This window comes from Dendrobates tinctorius, unplaced genomic scaffold, assembly GCF_039654945.1.
Source record: "Dendrobates tinctorius isolate UK_male_01 unplaced genomic scaffold, ASM3965494v1 ptg000046l, whole genome shotgun sequence".
NCBI classification, from domain to species: domain Eukaryota; kingdom Metazoa; phylum Chordata; class Amphibia; order Anura; family Dendrobatidae; genus Dendrobates; species Dendrobates tinctorius.
In genome coordinates this window covers 39692193-39715272 of record NW_027361714.1, presented here as the reverse complement: position 1 = coordinate 39715272, position 23080 = coordinate 39692193, and positions in this window count along the sequence as shown.

The window sequence follows — 23080 nt, the reverse complement described above, 5'->3', positions numbered from 1 at the left end:
ATCATATGGGGCCCATCATATACTAGAGCATCATATGGGGCCCATTATATATGGAGCATTGTATAGGCCCATCATACAATGGAGCATCATCCATGGGGCCCATCATATACTAGAGCATCATATGGAGTTCATTATTTATGGGGCATCATATAGGGTATGGAGCATTATATGGAGCACATATGAGGCCTATTATGTATGGAGCATTATATGAAGCCCATTCTGTATGGCGCAATATATGGGGCCCATCATATACTGTATGGAGCTTTATATGCGACTCATTATATGATATGAAGCAATATGTGGGGCTCATTCTACTCTATGGGGACCATATTATACTGTATGGCACATTATATGGGGACCATCATATACTGTAGCGTTATGTGGAGCTCATCATATACTGTATGGAACATTATATGGGACCAATTATTCTGTATGGAGCAATATATGGGGCTCATTATTCTGTATGGCGCACTATGTGGTGGCCATAATACTGTATGGAGAGATATACTGTCCGGTTTTTGAGCCATTGTAGAATTTAACCCCTTCACTACCAAGGGTGGTTTGCACATTAACTCCCGGGCCAATTTTTACTATTCTGACCACTGTCCCTTTATGAGGTAATAACTCTGGAATGCTTCCATGGATCTTGGTGATTCTGACAATGTTTTCTCATGACATATTGTACTTCATGATAGTGGTAAAATTTCATTCAAATAACATGTGTTTATTTGTGAAAAAAACAGAAATATGGCGAAAATTTTGAAAATGTTGCAATTTTCCAACTTTGAATTTTTATGCTCTTAAATCACAGAGATACAGCACAAAAAAAACTTAATAAGTAACATTTCCCACATATTTACTTTACATCAGCACAATTTTGGAACCAAAATCTTTTTTTGTTAGGAAGTTATAAGGGTTAAAAGTTGACCAGCGATTTCTCATTTTTGCAACACCAGTTTATTTTTAAGGGCCACATCACATTTGAAGCCACTTTGAGGGGTCTATATGATAGAAAATACTCAAAAGTGACACCATTCTAAAAACTGCACCCCTTAAGGTGCTCAAAACCACATTAAAGAAGTTTATTAACCCTTCAGGTGCTTCGCAGGATTTTTTGAATATTTAAAAAAAATGAACATTTAACTTTTTTTCACAAAAAAAATATTTCAAGTTAAATTTTTTTTATTTTACCAAGGGTAACAGGAGAAATTGGACTGCAAAAGTTATTGTGCAATTTGTCCTGAGTACGCTGATACCTGATATGTGGGGGGGAACCACTGTTTCGGTGCATGGCAGAGCTCAGAAGGGAATGAGCGACGTTTGACTTTTTCAATGCAAAATTGGCTGGAATTCAGATCGGACGCCATGTCACTTTTGGAAAGCCCCTGTTGTACCAAAACAGTGGAAACCCCCCACAAATGACACCATTTTGGAAACTAGACCCCCCAAGGAACTTATTTAGATGTGTGATGAGAACTTTGAACCCCCAAGGGCTTCACAGAAGTTTATAACGTACAGCCGTACAATTAAAATATCATATTTTTTCCAAAAAAATTATCTTTTCACCTTTATTTCTTATTTTTCCAAGGGTAACAGGACCCTAAAAGTTATTGTGCAATTTGTTCTGAGTACGCTGATACCCCATATGTGGGTGTAAATGACTATTTGGGCGCATGGCAGAGTTCGGAAGGGAAGCAGCGCCATTTGACGTTTTTGGCTGGAATTGAGATCGGACACCATGTTGCGTTTGGAAAGCCCCTGATGTACCAAAACAGTGGAAACCCCCCCAGAAATGACACCATTTTGGAAACTAGATCCCCCAAGGAACTTATATAGATGTGGTGTGAGCACTTTGAACCCCCCAGTGCTTCACAGAAGTTTATAATGCCCGGGCGTGAAAATAAAAAAATCGTATTTTTTCCACAAACATGATCATTTAGTCCCCAATTTTTTATTTTCCCAAGGGTAACAGGAGAAATTGGACCCCAAAAGTTGTTGTCCAATTTGTCCTGAGTACGCTGGTACCTCATATGTGGGAGAAAACTATTCTATGGGCACACGTCGGGGCTCGGAAAGTAGGAGTGACGTTTTGGAATGCAGACTATGATGGAATGGTCTGCGGGTGTCATGTGCGCTTGGAGAGCCTCTGATGTGCCTAAACTATTCAAACTCCCCACAAGTGACCACATTTTAGAAACTAGACCCCCCTCATCTAGATGTGTGGTGAGCACTTTGAACCCCCAAGTGCTTCATAGAAGTTTATAACGCCCGGGCATGAAAATAAAAAAATCATTTTTTTTCCACAAAAATGATATTTTTACCCCCCATATTTTATTTTCCTAAGGGCAACAGAAGAAATTGGACCCCAAAAGTTGTTCTGCAATTTGTCCTGAGTAGGCTGATACCCCATATGTGGGGGTAAAACACTGTTTGGGTGCATGGCAGAGCTTGGAAGGGAAGGAGCATCATTTGATTTTTTTCAACGCAGAATTGGCTGGAATTGAGATCAGATACCATGTTGCGTTTGGAGAGCACCTGATGTGCCCAAACAGTGGAAACCCCCCAATTCTAACTCCAACCCTAACCCCAACACAGCCCTAACCTTAACCCTAGCCCTAACCCTAACCCTAACCCTAACCCTAGCCCTAACCCTAGCCCTAACCCTAACCCTAATGGGAAAATGGAAATAAATACATTTTTTAAATTTTATTATTTTTCCCTAACTAAGGGGGTGATAACGGGGGGTTTGATTTACTATTTATTAACGGTTTTTATATTTGGCAGCTGTCACTCGCTAAAAGACGCTTTTTATTGTAAAAATAGTTTTTGCATCACCACATATTGAGAGCTATAATTTTTCCATATTTTGATCCACTGAGTCATGAGAGGTCTTACTTTTTGCGGGACGAGTTGACGTTTTTATTGGTATAATTTTCGGGCACGTGACATCTTTTTATCGCTTTTTATTCTGATTTTTAGGACGCAGAATGAACAAAAACCAGCGTTTCATGAATTTCTTTTGGGGGGTGCGTTTACACTGTTCCGCATGCGGTAAAATTGATAAAGCCCTTTTATTCTTCGGGTCAGTACGGTTACAGCGATACCTCATTTATGTCATTTTTTAATGTTTTGGCGCTTTTATGCAATGAAAATTTTATATAAAAAATAATTATTTTTGCATCGCTTTATTCTGCGAGCAATAACTTTTTTATTTTTTCGCTGATGATGCTGTGTGGTGGCTCGTTTTTAGCAGGACAAGATGACATTTTCAGTGGTACCATGGATATTTATATGCGTCTTTTTGATCGTGCGTTGTTGCACTTTTTGTTCGGCAGTATGATAATAAATCATTTTTTGCTTCGTTTTTTATTTTTATTTTTTAAGGGGTTTGCTAAAGGGGTTAACTAATGGGGCAGTTTTATAGGGCGGGTCGTTACGGACGTGGTGATACTAAATATGTGCACTTTTATTGTTTTTTTTTATTTCCAAAAAATGAATTTATTAGGGAATATTTTTTTTTTAATTTATTTAGCGATTTTTAAAAAATTATTTTTACACTTTTTTTAACTATTAGGTTGTCCCAGGGGGGACATCATTGTCCTGTGACAGATCGCTGATTTGTCACATCACAGATCACTGTGACAGATCAGCAATCTGTCACAGGCATAGACGCAGACTTCCTCATGCCTGCGCTTTGCAGGCACTGAGGAAGTCAGCTCCCTGCAGGCTCCCGAAGGTCCCTGTTGCCATATTGGATCCGGGGACCGTAGGGAAAGAGACCCCTGCAACAGCTCTGCACATTGCGATGCGGTGGGGGGCTCAGGGAAGCACGGAGGGAGCCCCCTCCCTGCCGATGCTTCCCTTTAACCCCTGGTACACCGCGATCGTGTTTGATCGCGGTGTGCAAGTGGTTAACGTGCCGGGGGCAGTCTGTGACCGCCCCGACACATTGTGCCAGGTGTCAGCTGTGATAATCAGCTGACACCTGGCCGCGATCAGCGTCGCTCACCACGTGAGCGCCGCTGATCTCACTAGACGTACTATTCCGTCCTTTGGACTTAGGTCCCAGGTCACATGGACAGAATAGTACATCCATTGTAGGAATGGGGTTAAAATAGATATCAGTCATGTAATGTAAGAAGTGAAGTATTTGTCATTGCACTATTCCAATATTTCTCTGCCGTATCGGAGCATCATGAATTGTGGTATGTGTTAAAGGGGCGCACTTACACTCTTTCGCCTGGGGCACATGAAAATCTGGAGCCAGCCCTACCTCCCCTCCCCACAACTTTAGCCAAATACCCCCCAGTTTTCAATGCATAACTCTTATTATAAAGTAAATTAAGGTTGACAAGCTTAAGTAATAAGAATTTATGTTCTTGGTATTGAAATGGGCACTGTTGGTGTGTTTACTGTCCTCTACTCCCTCTTGCATTGGGTTTCGTGTTTCAGTCGGACCTCCGACTTTTCACGATAGTCGGCCGATTTCGTTCAACTCGACTTTTGAGAAAGTCGGGTTTCATGAAACCTGACTCGACCCTAAAAAAGGCAAAGTCGCTCATCCCTAGTGACTTCTATTTCTATTATACTTTTCATCTGACTGTTGCACTCCCGATTTTGGCTTACAAATACTCATGTAAAATATTGACCAAACACTGAATGTGTGAACATGGCCTATTGATAATGGGAAAGAGAGAGATGACAGGTGACAGCAGTAGTGACAGACTCAGTGTGATTGACCAGTGATATGATGTGGCTGGCATATGTCCTGCTGCATTTGAATTACAATTGCACATTTTTTATTCCTTCTTAATGCACTAGAAAGCAGAAGCAAACATCACAATAGTCACATAAAACCAGAACTCAAAATGAATGTGACCTTAATGTTGTCCTGCACAGAAACATCACTTCATGTGTGTAAATTGAGAGATTGGTCTCAATTTGCTACATAGTTTTTGCACATTAACCACATTCACATTTTTGCTCTTTTCTGCCCAGGTAACTCAACTTCTCTTTGAAATGACACAAATGCTGGTATTTATACTTGTGTTTCACTTTTTCATAAAATCTCTCTATACTAATTTCTGCTTTGGTTTTGTGTTGTCATTCACACCCCACTCCCAACGACAAGCATGTCTAATATTTTATTTAAAAAACCCACAGAGGAACTAGTCTGGTAGCTTAATGTCTACAACGCAATGTTCTTTCCCAGAACTTGATGAGTTAACAATAACCTTGATTACCAAGAAATTAAAATCTACTTCCTAAGGAAGAAAATCTACTCTTAAAATTCATTTTCAATAAAAGGGTCTATTGTCTTTGTGGTTTTGAACACATTGTTTACATATCTACTGTAAATGGTCTGAAAAGACAGATGTATTTTATGTAACTAGCTAAGTACGTTTTTTTCATTTCCTTTAAAAATTACTTTTCCTTATTTTTATGTTGTTGTATAAAAAATGACCATCGACCATTATTACCTGATCAGCATGAATAATATGGCACACACATTACATCATGGACACAAAGAAGCATTGCCCACCACTAGTTATTTAGTTGTAGGGGATTCAAAGTCTGCTGGGATTTGTGGATGAATCAGATAACATGACAACTAAACCTCTCAAAAGCTGATATAACCAATGTACTAATGTACTAACTAAAGGCCCCGTTACAGTTAGCGATGCACAAGCAATCCCGATAACGATACGACCCGGTCAGGATCGCTGGTGCATCGCTAAATGGTCGCTAGTGAGCTGTCAAACAGGCAGATCTCACCAGCGACGTGCTGCGTCGGTCATCGGTCGATACTTACCTGTCACACGCAGCGAGGGTGACGTCTTCCGCCTGCGTCCATGGAGTCGAGCAGGAAGCCGACGACGAGAAATGGACCAGGCCGATCTCGCGCGATCAGCAATATCCAGCGGGGAGCCGGGTCAGAGGTAAGTGTCACATGTAGCGAGATCGCTATCGATATCGCTGTTGCGTCACAAAATCGGTGATGCTTTAGCGAGATCGCTAGTGATCTCGCTATGTGTGAAGGGGGCTTAACACACAGGGCAGGAAAAATCACTTGCTTTTCAATTTTATCTTATCTTCATAAAATAAAACTTTTTTTTACTATTTATAAAAATCCATCTCAATGCAATCCTTCATTTCAGCTAAGGTTGGGCACAGTCGAAACCTGTAGAATTTGCTTCTGACCACAGCAAATGGATATATCAGTTTTTAGTCAAGACTGGATAAGGGATTAATTTTTTTTCACCAAGTTTGGAATGTTGTCTACTTTTTGTATTTACTAGCATTGTTCCTTGGTTCAGTAGCTTCTGTGCATAGAACATTAGGTTTATACTATAAGGACTTGTATATGCACTACACTTTTACAAGGTAAAAAAAACCTGCACATTATAATACTAGCAAAGTAAATTTGATTTCTGAAATCTCATGCACTTGCTATTCTTTTTTCTTGCAAATTTGAACTATCAAATGCATTTTTTCAAATCTGCCAAATGTCGGCAGTTTTGCATAATTTTTCATCCATTCAAAAAATGGAGGAAAAAAAACACAATTAAAAATTCGTGACAAAATTGTAAAGCATTCACATATTTTAAACAGAATTTTTACTGCCAACACTGGGTTTTGGTGCAGAAAAAATCTGCTGCAAATGCTCAGTGTGTGCACATACCCCAACTCCTGACCTTTCAATGCACGAGCTACTAGCCTGCTGAGTTGTACCCCTTTTTCCCCTCCTTTGATCATCTGTTTATGTATAGATGTTACAAACATCTTATGCCTTTGGAATTCTTTTACTTCCATCTCAGAACATCCACCTAATTTGATAATTTGCGATCAGTCGCTAGCCTCAGTGATGATGCCTATACGAATGGCATAATACCTTGCCAAACATCTAGCAGACCACAATCCAATCCAACCAATCTAGCAGGTTGAACTTGATGGACCTAGGTCTTTTTTAAACCTATTCAACTATCTAACTATGCAATTTATATAGGAACATCTGAGATGAAGAGCTGGAGTGACAAGATTTAACAGGTACATAATATTGCTTGGGTGTTTTTTTATTTTACATTTCCTGCTGTTAGAAAACATTTTTAAAGGGAGACTGTGGTACAAATGACTGTTCAGACCATGCACAGGCAGTCAATGCATCCTTGGCAAGGAAAAATTTAGTATTTTGTTAATTGATGCTCTATGCACAATGAAAAATCATCAGCAATGAAGAAAACACAAGTGTTTTTAATGGTGACTTCTTTGAGCCCTTTACCTACCAAATGTCATTTACAATATACTGTAGGTATTTTTCTCAGACAGATGGAATTTCAGGCCCATTCAAGCATCAGGCTCTAGATTTTACCACTACCAGCCATACTCCCCTATAGCTCTGCCTTTTCTCGTTTGTGCTTTCTAGTCACTCAAATAAGAGGTACCATATATACTCGAGTAAAAGCTGTACACACTACTTTATACTCACTGCCCTCCATGCATATAGTTCCAGCTTGGGGAGCCGTGAGTATTCTTGTAAACAGCGCATGATGTCCCTGCCATGTGCTGCTTACAAGCATAAAGCAGCTGTTGGCATGGAACAAGACGCTGCGACGAAGTGCAGGAAGGTAAGTATAATAGTTTCTTTTTTTACTGTTTTTTTGATGGGGGTCAATCATACCAGGATAAGGATGGGGTCATGCATACAAGGATAGTGATGGAGCCATGAATACAAGGACAGGGATGGAGCCATGCATTCAAGGATAGGGATGGGGCCATGTAAACAAGGATAGGTATGGAGCCATGAATATAGGGATAGGGAAGGGGCCATGTATACAAGGCTAGCGATGGAGCCATGAATACAAGGAAAGGGATGGAGCCATGCATTCAAGGATAAGGTTGACGAGCCATATATATAAGGATAGGGATGAGAGGACAGTGCGCACCAGGATAGGGATGAGGAGCCATGCCTACCAGGATAGGGATGAGGAGCCATGCCTACCAGGATAGGGATGAGGAGCCATGCCTATCAGGATAGGGATGAGGAGCCATGCATACCAGGATGGGAATGAGGAGGCCATGCATGCCAGGATGGGTATGAGGGGACAATGCATACCCGGCTTATACTCGAGTCAATAAGTTTTCCCAGCTTTTTGTGGTAAAATTAGGTGCCTCGGCTTATTCTGGGTCAGCTTATACTTGAGTATATATGGTATTTTCATTTTATAAAAGAGAAAATCTGGCTGCCAATAAAATTACAGAATAAGAGATTGACAAGAAAGACATGCCAAGAAGTTAAGTGAGCAGTTCACTACATTCCTCAACATTAAGATTGCAACACCAATATGTAAAAGTCATGGAATTATGGATATCACAGGACTGAGATCAATGTTAATTATATAAAAATGATTAAAAATGGAAGAGAAATTTACAATTTTTTAATTTATTCAGTATCGAGAATGAGTGTCACATTCAGAAATGCATGGGCTTACATGTCTTGGTTGCTATCAATGAGGTTATTAATGGTTGAGGAACGGTGTGCTGAATGCCCTTTAGCATGGAAATCACCAATATCTGCTGCTGGCAGCTACCTTTGTAATTGCCGACCAATGAAGTCCCAGATGTTCTCAATGGGAGACAAGTCTGGAGACGCTGCAGGCCGCAGCATTGAATCTTGATGATTTGCATGCCCAAGTACATCCAGTGTGACAGAATATTCCTAAAACAACTATAAAATACCTCATTAGTAGCATACCAAGGTGTGTAAGTGCATGTTTCCTTATGTGGTGCTCGAATTAGGTACTAAGGAAATCAAAATGTTTTGAAAATTTGGTTTACATTTTGTCATTATTTGCCTATCATTATCATGTCTATGAATCCTGTGATTTTCATAATTCTGACTTTTTCATCTTCAGAGTTGCAGTGTATATTTTATATAGTTCATTAGAGTTGAGCGAAACGGGTCGAAAAATTTCAAAAGTCCCCGACTTTTGGCAAAGTCGGGTTTCATGAAACGAAATCCAACCCTAGGATGAGGTCGGCCACGAGGTCGGCGACTTACGCGCCAAAGTCGCGTTTCAAAAGTTTGTTTTGCGCTCTTTTTCAGCCAATCAGGATCCACGGACACTGTGGGCAATGTGATGACATAGGCAGGGGTCACCACCATCTTTCAGAAGGGCATGCAAGTGATTGGCTTGCTTTGGTGGGCGTCACAGGGGGTATAAAAGGGCGTGCACGCCGACCGCCATCATACTTCTGCCGATCTCAGTATAGGGAGAGGTTGCTGCTGATTCTGTAGGGAGAGCGTTAGGCAGGGAAGAAGACAAAAAAACTGCTTCTGCTGCTAGCGATTTGGCCTGCACAACACACCAGTCACTGTGTGCAGTGCAAGGGGAGGCTATATTGTGGTGTATCAGTGGTGTTGGTTGTTGGGCTGCCTTTTAAGGCTTCCTGACAGGCTGGCATTGCTGTTTACCCACTGCTCTGCAAACTGCTTTTTTAAAAGCAATCCAATCTCCCTTATCCTCTAGTCACTTTTGTCACAGCTGTGCCATCGAGCCTGTGACATAGCGCTCAGATATCAGTGGGCCTCACACAATCCAAAAGTGTCCAGTGTCCACAAGTGTCTGCAGAAATTCAAAATCTCCCTTATCCTCTAGTCACTTTGGTCACAGCTGTGCCATCGAGCCTGTCACATAGCGCTCAGATATTCATTGGGCCTCACACAATCCAAAAGTGTCCAGTGTCCACTAGTGTGAGAAGAAATTCAAAATTTCACTTATCCTCTAGTCACTTTGCTCACAGCAGTGCCATCGAGCCTGTCACATAGCGCTCAGATAATCATTGGGCCTCACACAATCCAAAAGTGTCCAGTGTCCACTACTGTGAGAAGAAATTCAAAATCTCACTTATCCTCTAGTCACTTTGGTCACAGCAGTGCCATCGAGCCTGTCACATAGCGCTCAGATATTCATTGGGCCTCACACAATCCAAAAGTGTCCAGTGTCCACAAGTGTCTGCTGAAATTCAAAATCTCACTTATCCTATAGTCACTTTGCTCATAGCAGTGCCATCGAGCCTGTCACATAGCGCTCAGATATTCATTGGGCCTCACACAATCCAAAAGTGTCCAGTGTCCACAAGTGTGAGAAGAAATTCAAAATCTCACTTATCCTCTAGTCACTTTGGTCACAGCAGTGCCATCGAGCCTGTCACATAGCGCTCAGATATTCATTGGGCCTCACACAATCCAAAAGTGTCCAGTGTCCACAAGTGTCTGCTGAAATTCAAAATCTCACTTATCCTCTAGTCACTTTGGTCACAGCTGTGCCATCGAGCCTGTCACATAGCGCTCAGATATTCATTGGGCCTCACACAATCCAAAAGTGTCCAGTGTCCACTAGTGTGAGAAGAAATTCAAAATCTCACTTATCCTCTAGTCACTTTGGTCACAGCAGTGCCATCGAGCCTGTCACATAGCACTCAGATATTCATTGGGCCTCACACAATCCAAAAGTGTCCAGTGTCCACAAGTGTGAGAAGAAATTCAAAATCTCACTTATCCTCTAGTCACTTTGGTCACAGCAGTGCCATCGAGCCTGTCACATAGCGCTCAGATATTCATTGGGCCTCACACAATCCAAAAGTGTCCAGTGTCCACTAGTGTGAGAAGAAATTCAAAATCTCACTTATCCTCTAGTCACTTTGGTCACAGCAGTGCCATCGAGCCTGTCACATAGCGCTCAGATATTCATTGGGCCTCACACAATCCAAAAGTGTCCAGTGTCCACAAGTGTGAGAAGAAATTCAAAATCTCACTTATCCTCTAGTCACTTTGGTCACAGCAGTGCCATCGAGCCTGTCACATAGCGCTCAGATATTCATTGGGCCTCACACAATCCAAAAGTGTCCAGTGTCCACAAGTGTCTGCTGAAATTCAAAATCTCACTTATCCTCTAGTCACTTTGGTCACAGCTGTGCCATCGAGCCTGTCACATAGCGCTCAGATATTCATTGGGCCTCACACAATCCAAAAGTGTCCAGTGTCCACTAGTGTGAGAAGAAATTCAAAATCTCACTTATCCTCTAGTCACTTTGGTCACAGCAGTGCCATCGAGCCTGTCACATAGCGCTCAGATATTCATTGGGCCTCACACAATCCAAAAGTGTCCAGTGTCCACAAGTGTGAGAAGAAATTCAAAATCTCACTTATCCTCTAGTCACTTTGGTCACAGCAGTGCCATCGAGCCTGTCACATAGCGCTCAGATATTCATTGGGCCTCACACAATCCAAAAGTGTCCTGTGTCCACTAGTGTGAGAAGAAATTCAAAATCTCACTTATCCTCTAGTCACTTTGGTCACAGCAGTGCCATCGAGCCTGTCACATAGCGCTCAGATATTCATTGGGCCTCACACAATCCAAAAGTGTCCAGTGTCCACAAGTGTGAGAAGAAATTCAAAATCTCACTTATCCTCAAGTCACTTTGGTCACAGCAGTGCCATCGAGCCTGTCACATAGCGCTCAGATATTCATTGGGCCTCACACAATCCAAAAGTGTCCAGTGTCCACAAGTGTCTGCTGAAATTCAAAATCTCACTTATCGTCTAGTCACTTTGGTCACAGCTGTGCCATCGAGCCTGTCACATAGCGCTCAGATATTCATTGGGCCTCACACAATCCAAAAGTGTCCAGTGTCCACTAGTGTGAGAAGAAATTCAAAATCTCACTTATCCTCTAGTCACTTTGGTCACAGCAGTGCCATCGAGCCTGTCACATAGCGCTCAGATATTCATTGGGCCTCACACAATCCAAAAGTGTCCAGTGTCCACAAGTGTGAGAAGAAATTCAAAATCTCACTTATCCTCTAGTCACTTTGGTCACAGCAGTGCCATCGAGCCTGTCACATAGCGCTCAGATATTCATTGGGCCTCACACAATCCAAAAGTGTCCAGTGTCCACTAGTGTGAGAAGAAATTCAAAATCTCACTTATCCTCTAGTCACTTTGGTCACAGCAGTGCCATCGAGCCTGTCACATAGCGCTCAGATATTCATTGGGCCTCACACAATCCAAAAGTGTCCAGTGTCCACTAGTGTGAGAAGAAATTCAAAATATCCCCTGTCCTATAGACAGCTTGTACCTTGTTTTACATTACTATATAGTTTGTTGGATTTTGTCTACATTTTTACCAAAAATGAGGAAGGCTGGTGGAAGAGGCCGTGGAATTGGGCGGGGGTTGCCGGCTGGTAATGATGGTGTTGGTGGTGGATCTGATGGTAGTGGCAAGAGCAAAATAGGACCGAATGCAGGAGGTGTTGAGCCTGCGTCATTGTCTGGCTCCATAAGGCTTCGAAGGTTTAGTTTTCTAGGAGTTGGCAAACCGCTTTTAAAGCCAGAGCATCAGGAAAAAGTTTTGTCTTACATTGCTGACTCAGCCTCCAGCTCTATCGCCTCCTCTTCTTCAGTTGTAAAAAGTAAAAGCACTGAGCCGTCATTGGAGGCTCATGTTCATGAACCACACCTTTCCTTGTGTCCTTCACCCCAACCAAGATTGAAGGATGACGCAGGCCATACTACTGATTACTCCATGGAGCTGTTTTCACATACCATGCCTGGATTATCAAGTGAAATGGTGAATTACCCAGGCCAAGATGAATCTGACATGGAGTGCACTGATGCACAGCCGCTGATGGATGATTCTGCTGGTACATTCACTCAGAGCACTACATTGTCCTCGCAGTGTACAGAGCCAGATTCTGACCATGATGAGACTCAGGTGCCCCTTCCCGCACACTATACCACCATACACGGTGACACAGAGGAAGGTGCACATGACATTGAAGAGGAGGTGATGGATGACCCAGTTGTTGACCCAGATTGGCATCCATTGGGGGAAGAGGGTGCTGCTTCCAATAGCTCAGATGAGGAGCATCCACAGCAGACATCGACATCGCAACAGCTGTTATCCGGCAGGCCCGGAGCACTCCAAAGACAGGTTCCAAAAATCAAAATAGTTGCTGGACAGCTTGTCCAGAGGGTCAATACATCACAGCGTGCTAGGCTGCAAAATGTCTGCCAAAGTAGGAAGAGTGCAGTGTGGCACTTTTTTGAACAAAATCCTCATGTTCAGGCCAAGGTTATCTGTAAGAAGTGCGCAAAGACCTTTAGCCGAGAGAAAAATCTGAAAAATTTGAATACCAGTTGCATGCTTAGACATTTAACCAGCATGCACTTGCAAGCGTGGACACAACACCAAACCTCAAGTGCCACATGTGTAACTGATCACAACGAAGGTAGTAAGCAACGCTACATTGTTTCCCCCACTGTAAGCCCACCGGTTAGCACAGCAGCAAATGTTGAGGTGTCGTTGCAAGGCCACAGCAGTCAGGGAATCCCACTGTTATATCAACGAAAGACTGATTCTAGGCCATCAGAAAGAACACCAACTCCATCACCATCATCAACCCTCTCTCAGTCCGCCCTGTCCACCGCTACTTCCACCATATGCAGCTCTCAAGTCCAGCTCACCCTCCCAGACACTATGAGTAGGTCAAGAAAGTACTCAGTCTCTCATCCGCGTACACTGGGTTTGAACGCCCACATTGCCAAACTAATCTCGTTTGAGATGATGCCCTTTCGGTTGGTGGAAAGCGAAGCTTTCCGCGAACTCATGGCCTATGCAGTACCACGCTATGACCTACCCAGTCGCCACTTCTTCTCTCGCAAAGCCATCCCAGCCCTCCACCATCATGTGAAAGACCGCATTGTCCATGCACTCAAGCAGTCAGTGAGCGGAAAGGTGCACCTCACAACTGATGCATGATCCAGTCGCCATGGCCAGGGCCGTTACGTGTCCATCACTGCGCACTGGGTTAATGTGATGGATGCAGGGTCCACAGGGGACAGCGGTGGTGGGACAGTGCTGCCTAGCCCACGGTATAGGAAACAGTTGGCTCTAGGCGTTCGACCCTCCTCCTCCTCCTCCAGAAGCGAAAGCTCGTCCACAGAGCGCAGTCGTACGAGCACTCCATCTGCAGCTGCGACTGTTGCACACGAGGTGTCCCCCTATCGAGCAGCTAGTGGAAAGCGTCAGCAGGCTGTGTTGCAGATGATGTGTTTGGATGACAGACACACCGCCGAGGTGCTGGCCGAGTACTTTCAGGGACAAACTGAGTCATGGCTGGGCAGTGTACATCTTGAGGCAGGCAAGGTAGTTAGTGATAATGGCCGTAATTTTGTGGCAGCCATAGCCCTTTCAAAACTCAGCCACATACCTTGCTTGGCTCACACCTTGAACCTGGTGGTGCAGTGCTTCCTCAAAAATTATCCGGAGTTAACAGCCCTGCTCCAGAAGGTGCGAAGACTGTGCGCGCACATCCGCCGGTCGCCAGTACACTCCGTTCGTATGCAGAAGCTGCAGCGATTGCTCCACCTTCCCAACCACCGCCTCATTATCGACATTGCAACAAGGTGGAACTCCACCCTGCACATGGTGGAGCGGCTGTGCGAGCAGAGGCAGGCCATAATGCATTTGTGGGAGGATACACGGCCAGGCACTTTGAGAGCAGACATGGAGTTGACAGGTGTGCAGTGGTCGAAGCTGAAAGACCTCTGTAAAGTCCTTCAGTGTTTTGAGGAATGCACACGGTTGGTAAGTGCAGACGACGCCATCCTAAGCATGAGCATCCCACTTATGCGTCTGCTCATGCAAACTTTGACGCACCTTAAGGAGCAGGCTTCTGCAGCCAATGTTGATGAGGAGGAAGAGGAGGAGGGAATCCTTGATGACATTCAGCCATTGTCTGCTCAGGGACCTCTCCTGGACGAGGTGGAGCAAGAAGAGGAGGAGGAGGAGGAGGATGATGGGGATGATTACTTAGGGGAGGAGGATGCATCTCGTGGGGCAAGTGAAAATGTTGGCTTGGCAAGGTCTGGTACAGGGTTTGTGCATGACTGGAGGGATGTGGATTTGCCAGAAAGTGCTCCTCCAACCAACACTCGCAGTGCATCATTGACACCGGGAACATTGGCCCACATGTCAGATTATGCCTTGCAGATCCTAAAAAGGGACCCCCGCATTGCCAAAATGATGAACGATGATGACTGCTGGTTGGCCAGCATCCTGGATCCACGCTATAAAGGCAAATTACAAAACATCATGCCACAGGAGAACCTTGACCTAATATTGGCTAATAAACAAGCAACTCTGGTAAATCGGTTGCTTGAGGCATTCCCAGCACACAGCAGTGGTGATGGTTCTCACACGAGCCGTACGGGCCGGGGTCAGCTTGGCAGAGGTGTTCGTGGTGCACACAGCAGAAGTGGCGTTGGAGACAGGGGTTTCATGACAATGTTGTGGACTGATTTTTCAAGTACCGCTCACACAACTGGTAATACTGCATCGATGGAAAGTGACAGGAGACAGCAGTTGTCAACTATGGTTACAAACTACTTTTCCTCCCATATCGATGTTCTCCCACACAGGTCATTCCCCTTTGACTATTGAGCCGCTAAACTGGACACCTGGCCTGAATTGGCACAATATGCCTTACAGGAGCTCGCTTGCCCAGCTGCAAGTGTGCTATCGGAAAGAGTCTTCAGTGCAGCTGGATCAATCCTGACAGAAAAAAGGACCCGTCTGTCAACCCAAAATGTGGATGATCTAACCTTCATTAAAATGAACCACGCATGGGTTTCCAAGGATTTTGTCCCACCTTCCCCTGATGACACATAGGGTGACAGAAAAATGGCTTGCTTTGGTCCACCTCTTCCTGGGACTTGACCTATTTCACCTTTTGCATCAGCTGAATGTCCAGCATCAACATATGCCATTTTCTAAAACTCCCTAACTGTGCTGCCTCCCCCCCTCATGGCCGGGGTCACCACCTAGTGCACGACACCGTGCGAGTGCCGTTGCCCTGGACAGGTGGGTAGGCCGACTCTTGGGCGCGGGCACTGGCACAGGGTCCCTCATAGTGCAATCAAGTGTCTCTGACGGTGGTGGTGCACACCCGCCGTCAGACACACCGCCGTACTATGAGGGGCCCAGTGCCAGTACCGACGCCCACGAGTGGGCCCCCCTTGCTTGGGCAGGGCCCCAGCATTTGCAATCTTTACCTCTCCCTGCTCCTCCGCTGTGTAGTCTGGGTCGTCAAATCCATACTGGGCCTGACACCGTTTGAGCCTGCCTCCTGATGTATAGACATATATTTTGAATGTGTACGCTATCCATACATGTTATCTGGGGATACGGAACCCTTTCTCACCTTTGTGCAATCATGTGCAATCCATACTGGGCCTAACACCCTCTGAGCCTGCCTCCTGATGTATAGACATATATGTTGAATGTGTACGCTATCCATACATGTTATCTGGGGATACGGAACCCTTTCTCACCTTTGTGCAATCACGTGCAATCCATACTGGGCCTGACACCGTCTGAGCCTGCCTCCTGATGTATAGACATATATTTTGAATGTGTACGCTATCCATACATGTTATCTGGGGATACGGAACCCTTTCTCACCTTTGTGCAATCACGTGCAATCCATACTGGGCCTGACACCGTCTGAGCCTGCCTCCTGATGTATAGACATATATTTTGAATGTGTACGCTATCCATACATGTTATCTGGGGATACGGAACCCTTTCTCACCTTTGTGCAATCACGTGCAATCCATACTGGGCCTGACACCGTCTGAGCCTGCCTCCTGATGTATAGACATATATTTTGAATGTGTACGCTATCCATACATGTTATCTGGGGATACGGAACCCTTTCTCACCTTTGTGCAATCACGTGCAATCCATACTGGGCCTGACACCGTCTGAGCCTGCCTCCTGATGTATAGACATATATTTTGAATGTGTACGCTAGCCATACATGTTATCTGGGGATACGGAACCCTTTCTCACCTTTGTGCAATCACGTGCAATCCATACTGGGCCTGACACCGTCTGAGCCTGCCTCCTGATGTATAGACATATACACTCACTGGCCACTTTATTAGGTACACCATGCTAGTAAGGGGTTGGACCCCCTTTTGCCTTCAGAACTGCCTCAATTCTTCGTGGCAGAGATTCAACAAGGTGCTGGAAGCATTCCTCAGAGATTTTGGACCATATTGACATGATGGCATCACACAGTTGGCGCAGATTTGTCGGCTGCACATCCCTGATGCGAATCTCCCGTTCCACCACATCCCAAAGATGCTCTATTGGATTGAGATCTGGTGACTGAGGAGGCCATTTGAGTACAGTAAACTCATTGTCATGTTCAAGAAACCAATCTGAGATGATTCGAGCTTTATGACATGGCGCATTATCCTGCTGAAAGTAGCCATCAGATGTTGGGTACATTGTGGTCATAAAGGGATGGACATGGTCAGCAACAATACTCAGGTAGGCTGTGGCGTTGCAACGATGCTCAATTGGTACCAAGGGGCCCAAAGAGTGCCCAGAAAAAATTCCCCACACCATGACACCACCACCACCAGCCTGAACCGTTGATACAAGGCAGGATGGATCCATGCTTTCATGTTGTTTACGCCAAATTCTGACCCTACCATCCGAATGTCGCAGCAGAAATCGAGACTCATCAGACCAGGCAACGTTTTTCCAATCTTCTACTGTCCAATTTCGATGAGCTTGTGCAAATTGTAGTCTCAGTTTCCTGTTCTTAGCTGAGAGGAGTGGTACCCAGTGTGGTCTTCTGCTGCTGTAGCCCATCTGCCTCAAAGTTCGACGCACTGTGCGTTCAGAGATGCTCTTCTGCCTACCTTGGTTGTAACTGGTGGCAATTTGAGTCACTGTTGCCTTTCTATCAGCTCGAACCAGTCTGCCCATTCTCCTCTGACCTCTGGCATCAACATGGCATTTCCGGCCACAGAACTGCCGCTCACTGGATTTTTTTTCTTTTTCGGACCATTCTCTGTAAACCCTAGAGATGGTTGTGCGTGAAAATCCCAGTAGATCAGCAGTTTCTGAAATTCTCAGACCAGCCCTTCTGGCACCAACAATCATGCCACGTTCAAAGGCACTCAAATCACCTTTCTTCCCCATACTGATGCTCGGTTTGAACTGCAGGAGATTGTCTTGACCATGTCTACATGCCTAAATGCACTGAGTTGCCGCCATGTGATTGGCTGATTAGAAATTAAGTCTTAACACACAGTTGGACAGGTGTACCTAATAAAGTGGCCAGTGAGTGTATTTTGAATGTGTACACTATGCTATCCATACATGTTATCCGGGGATACGGTACCCTTTCTCACCTTTGTGCAATCACGTGTAATCCATACTGGGCCTGAGAACAGATGGCGAGCTGTTAAGCAAGCTACAGCACCTGTGGTTTGCACACGTAAGTTTTTCATTTTTTCAGGAATGACGGTTAGGCCTAATTCCGGAACTGTGGTTGACCTGCACTTACTGGGAAATCATCGTTCGCGGGTAATAATTGTAATCACAGATCCCCATCACTAACGTTGTTCAGCGGGTTATCTGCACCTGTAAGCAACAAACGCTGGCCTTTTCAGTGTAGCGCACATGCAGCCACGGACATGTAAGGGCATGACACACCAGTTATTGGCCAATCTCATGTGCCAGAGCCTCATGTGTCCCTCTAGTAAGCCAGACTCGGACCGCGGGGCATGACGGAGTCTCGTTCGTTAACGGAATTAAGCTTGCAATGTGTGCATCTGTTCTGTAGCTTGCATGGTTGAGGTTTCCCAGGTGGAGTCGAATTAAACCGTAGGCTCCACTCCTGGTGGTGCCCTTCTGGACATTCCTTTAAGGTTCAGCTTTGCAACCATACTGCCCACGTAAAACAAACACTTTGCCTTCATGAACGCTGTTTAGAGGGTCATGACTCATGGGAATAACGCCGCCCAATCAGTTAACCTGCTAGAGAGATCCTTCGTTGCTCCCAAGCATGACATCACACTCCCTAGGAGGAAGGTAATGCCACTGTGGCGACCGTACTCCTGGGGGCGACACAAGTGCACTGATGCCCAGCCACTGCTCGATGAATCTGCTGGTACATTGACCCAGACCACTACATTCCCCTCGCACGCTACACGGCCTGAATCTGACCCTGATGAAACTCAGGTTACCCTTCCCATATACAGTTCCATCTTACACGGTGACAAAGAGGAAGCTGCAGATGAAAGTGCAGGTTCGGCCCACCCGCCATCAGACACACCACCGTACTATCAGGGGCCCTGTGCCAGTGCCGTCGCCAACGAGTGGGCCCCCCCTGCTTGCTCAGGATCACAGCACTTGCAAGGTTGAAATACTGTGCAGTGAGATGGAAGATGGGAACGACGAGGAGTCCAGACTAGTACAGGGATTCCCTAGCGAGGAGACTTATTTGATTGTTTTCAATGTTGGGACAGCAATTTTTGGGGAGCACTATACTCTGGAGAATGAAAGATGGGGCCCACCATACACTGGAACATTCCAAAGGTGGACATCAGACACTGGAGCAGCATTTACAGGGCCCATTATACACTAGAGCATTAGAAATGAGGCCCATTATGTTTGGAGCATTATTTGGGCCCATAAGACAGTGGAGCTTCATCCATGGGGACCAACATATACTGTAGCATTATGTGGAGCTCATCATATACTGTTTCAAACATTATATGGGACCAATGATTCTGTATGGAGAAATAGATGGGCCTTGTCATGAGATGTAAAAAGTGAAGTATTTTTCATTGTACTATACCGCTATTTCTCTGCCGTATCGGAGCATGATGAGTTGTGGTATGTGTTAAAGGGGCGCTCTTTCGCCCAGGGCACATGATAACCTGGAGCCAGCCCCCCCCACAACTTTAGCCAAATAACCCCCATTTTTCAGTGCGTAACTTGTATTATGAAGTTAATTAAGGTTGACAAGCTTAAGTAAGAAGAATTGATGCTTTTGGCATTCAAATGGGCACTGTTGGTGTGTTTCCTGTCCTCCTCTCACTGCCAACTTTTATTCCCCATTGACTTACATTGGGTTTCGTGTTTCGGGACGACCCCGACTTCTCCCTATAATCGGACGATCTTGCTCGACCCGACTTTTGGAAAAGTCGGGTTTCACGAAACGAAACGCGACCCTAAAAAACCAAAAGTCGCTCAACTCTATAGTTCATACATGCCGTTTTTTTCTTCTTTTTTTTTGCTTTTTCTTTACAGTAATGCCTGTTTCCAGTACAGTTCTGCATGTGTTCATCTCCATGTCCCTGGGGCACAACATATTATCAATCTATATTGTAGTTTATATGATTAATACTCTGCGGACTAATTTTACTCATTTTAAAAGCCCCTTGAGCTTGAAAAAGATTATTTTATGTTTAGAAACAATCTCATAAAAATGGATTGGCACTTCTGATTACTTGCCCAGATGTTGTTCTCTTCATAAACATTTCCCTCTGTTGGTTTGTGGATCGCCAAAAAGGTTTACTAAAAATCAATAATTAAGGTGTACAAATGTCTAATTCTCAGGCCTTTTCAGACATTGAAAAGTATCAAACAGATGTGAAAAAAATAAGTACACCCTATTTGACTTCAATGGTTTTATGTAATGGGATATAATAATGAAAAGTAAATATTTGCCCTTTCAACTTTGCCATAGTTGATAAAATTGATGTAAATTTATCTCTCATTTTGGTGGTTTGATCAAACAGTGTAAAATATAAAAATGGGTTATAAATCCTAGTATAATCAGGCATAACAGTATGAGATGTAATTCTTTGTGCTAGCATACTGTATTTGTTTAAATGAAATTAGGGGTAATTTAACTCTTTCTAGCCTAACCTTACTAAATTGATCCAAATGTAGAATAAACCAGATTTTTTTGTTCTGTAAATGCTTTGACTCATATAGCTGTACCAAACCACCAAACCAATGTCCAATAAAAAATTCCCTTGAAGGAAATTGCACCCAGACTCTGATTTATGTAGCACGCAGAGCAAATCAGTAATTCTTCATATGTTGAGGATTTAAGACAAAAGTCCTCAGAGAGAACAAGAACTGTACAGTTAAATAAGGGTTAGTTATTGACTGCTGTAGTTGCAAGGATGGTAATAATCCTATATGCATTTGTAAAGTCTATTTAGAACTATAGCTTATGGCCAATTATCCCAATTGAGTTTGTCACTGAAAGAAGTGTCACAGACAATCTGGATTTAATCCCAGTCATGAAGCCATCATCACATTTTGTTTTCTGAAAAATGTGGGTACATCTATTTATATAATTGCCTTGTAATGTTTTCATTTCCTGTTCTGTCCAGATGTCACCGTATCCCAGAATTCCAAGCGGAGGAAGTTCACCGACCTCCATATTGGGACACCCAAGTGATGGGTGTCTCAATATGGAAACTGCTGCTAGTACCAACCTATTGCGCGGTACCACCAACGGAACACCATTGCACCACAGACACACTCTATATGCCGTATGCACCACACACACACATTCTATACGCCATATGCACCACACACATACTCTGTACACCGTACGCACCACACACACACACACACTCTATATGCCGTACACACGACACTCACACTCACTCACTCACATGGTACCACCAGCAGAACACTAGCGCACTGCTCCTGCGCGAATTCCACGCAGGCGCAGTGAAACATTCGGCTGATCCCGGCGGCAGTTGTGCGACGTGTCTACAGGCAGAGGAAACCGGTCACATTAAAGGGGTTTTCCCATGAACGAAAGTTCATTTAAAAAAATACTCTGTGTCTGACCGTGTACAGAGCATACCACATATCCTGGGCATGGGAGGTAGCAAAAGAAAATACTGACATTACAGCAGGAGATCACAGAGGATTCATTTCTTGAGGTAAAATATTTCACTGACTGTTTTTAAGCAACATTTTACTTCACAAAATGTATCCTCTGCAATCTCCTGCTGTAATCTCAGTATTGTCTTTTGCTTCCTCCCCTGCCCAGGAGCTTTGGTATGTTTTGTACACGGTCAGACACAGGGGTGAGAGAGAATGAGCACAGGGGGGCAACAGCTCAAACGGGACAGCACATGATTGGAGAACACAGCACAGGAAGGAGAGAGACAGCAGACAAGGGGGATAGCACATGGGGTAGACAGGTCAAAGAAGAGAGCACAGATGGGAGCCTGCCCCCATTGTGACATTACCGCCCTCCCAATGCGACAGCATCGGGCCTCCATCTAGTAATATTATAAGTACATCGATGCTCCTTGGGCACTATAAACACAAGTCTTAATCCTTTCCAATATCCCAATGCTTTCTAAATGTGATTAATCAAAACAATGCTTTATCACCATGGACGTTACATGCTGGGTAGCAGGTAAAGCAGTTACGGTGGATTTAAAGGAAACCTGTTGAGCAGGATTTTTCCCCAAACTACTTATATGTGCATAAGGTTTTTCAGAGTCCAGCAATACCTTTACATGACTTTTTTCTTATTAACCTTTTACCGGCTAGTTACCTCTTCCATTGCCCTTGCTGCTCCTTGTCCACTGTCCAGTCCTCCTCACCTCTATTGTATCACATGTCTAGCCTGGTGTTCACTATAGACATTGGCCTCTGAATTTAAACAGGCCCCAGAGTTAATTGTGCATGCTTGTGGCTGGATGTTCCAGGTTAGATTGAATACGTGATCACAACGTCCGACTGCAGGTGTTGGAAGTCATTGTACACATGTGGTTAACTCCAGTGCTTGCTCACAGCTGGATGACCTGGCCTACAGTGAACACTGGTCTGAAGAAGTGATACAACACAGGCGTGGATGACTACAGTGGGCTGGTAGCAGTTGGAGCAACCGGTGAGGTGAGTATAAGTATTTCTTTTTTTTTTTTTACATCTAACATTTATTTTGCTTCTGAGTCTGGAGAGATCCCAAAACATAATAAGGATCATTGAATTCAGGGAGAATATCTTCTTTGCAAATTGAATTTCCCGGTAAAATCTGCGCTGATTGGTAAATTTGAATGTTGTCTGATCCGCTCATCTCTACTTGAAGCATAGTATAGCTATTTATTATTTTATTTTAAACAGTTTCCTGGAGCAAACTTATCAGAGGTTTTGACTTCATTCCACTACTG